The sequence below is a fragment of the Molothrus aeneus genome, chromosome 1 (assembly GCF_037042795.1).
Source record: "Molothrus aeneus isolate 106 chromosome 1, BPBGC_Maene_1.0, whole genome shotgun sequence".
In the NCBI taxonomy this organism is placed as follows: Eukaryota; Metazoa; Chordata; class Aves; order Passeriformes; family Icteridae; genus Molothrus; species Molothrus aeneus.
This window is the reverse complement of record NC_089646.1, coordinates 46,590,611-46,592,541: the sequence shown is the minus strand read 5'-3', so window position 1 is coordinate 46,592,541 and position 1,931 is coordinate 46,590,611.

Here is a 1,931-nt window from a genome sequence, read left to right as displayed (position 1 = left end):
TCTACTGTGGAATATAATCATTGTTCCCCTTTGCTTTCTTTTATACAGAACAGAAACTGTGCCACCTTCCGTTCCCTGAGGAATTGTAATGAAAATGTGGGAGAGTTTAGATCTGCATTCTCTTCCACCAGAATTACAACACATCTCAAGAAATGGCCTCTTTCCTTACAGCCTCTGGTCTGTTATTAAAATTCTGACTTGGTATTACCAGACACATTTTTTTCCAAATCAGCAGCTTTACATCTGTTACTACCGCTGCCAGAACTTTTCCAAGAAGGGAAGAGAGAGGATAGTTTCCATACCCCACCTCTGCATCCTCTGCAGTAAAATGAAATTAATCATCCCTGTATTTTGAATGCAGGGCAGAGGCTCAGTGCAAAATCAGAGGTAGTGTGAGCATCCTTTCACAAATCTCACAGCACAATGGTGTGCCATCAGGGAACTGCTGAGCACAGGGACCTTTTAGAAATTCCATCCTGCACCTCAACAGGCAGTTTTTTAAGGGATGATGTCCTCCTTGTACAAAACCTACAGTCATGCAATTCCCTAGGCCTGACATGGGGGCAGCCAGGAGGCCAGAGGTGGGACCCTTGAGAAGAAAACCAGTAGAACAATCAAGATGAGGACCTTGAGGATATTGCCTTGGCTGCCTTCCATTCCAGAGGCATGACTCAGGCAGCAGCAGCAAACTGGAAGAGCTGAAGGCACCCTGGCAGTGCCAGGGACAGGAGGAGATGGGAGCAACAGCTGCTAAGAGCCTGTCAGCCCAAGCCAAAAGATGGGGAGAGCTTGATGGCAGCAGTCACAGGGACTGGATGTGAAGTTTGGCCCAGTCCCTGTGGCCTCTCTCCCTGTCTGCTCCATTTTCCTGGGGCAGGAAGAAGGGCAGGATGGTCATGGCAAAACAGAGAGGGAGCAGCCTCCCTACAGCCTCCCTTGTGCCTGCACCACAGCTTCAGCACCATGGGCAGGACAAGCAGGGCCATGCTCCATGGGACTCCTCATGGGCATCAGCATGAGCTGCCCGCCCACCCAGTGACCTGGTCTGCACCACCAGGCACTGCAAGGATTTGGGGAATGCTGCAGCATTTCCAGGGAGTTCTGCAGACACAACTTCTTCAACAGCTCACATTTGGGGTTTTAGGCACCTGCAGAACTTACACTGGCTGGGCTAATGTTAGGGTTTTGAGAGGAGGGGAGTAAGGTAAGTGAATCTTGGGTTTAGAGATTTTTTTGAACAGGCAATCATGCTGGCTGTTTTGTCATAGTTGCCAAATAAAAGTCCAAAAGGCAAAGGCCTTCTGAAAAACATCAAGGTGTTTGGATGCACTGCTTACTCAACCAGCCTCTAGTTGCAAGAGTCTAATTACCAGGCATTATTACCAAAGTGTACCCTAGGACCAAGTTTTCCATTTACAGGCAGTTTATCTTTGGAATACAGATAACAGCTAAAATTTAGAGAATGTGAAGTGTAGCTGATAGTCACAGCTTCATAGCACAGATGTGTCAGCAACACTCTGACATTCTGACTACAGGTGCAATGGATTTCCCTGATTATCCCAGCACTGGTGAAAAGGAGGGGGCAGTTCTGGTCTCTCTGTGCAGTGCTTCTGAGAAGGGAAATGTCCCATGTTTTCATCAAACTTGTCTCAGGATACACATAAACTCATTGATCCTCTGCAGAATTTTTCCTCAGCCTCACTCAGCAGATGAACAAGCCACCACTCCTTCAGCATGATGAAGATCTTGTTCAACCCAGAATTAAAAAAAAACCCAAAAAATAAACAAACAAAACCACATGGAAGAGCATATCCAGAGTAATATAAAAAAGGACTAGGAAGCATCTTTAAAAGCAGTTACCAAAACAGATTTCCAACTGCATCTTACTCTGAATTACTGAAATTAGTATTCAGCCTCCCTAGAACCCACCC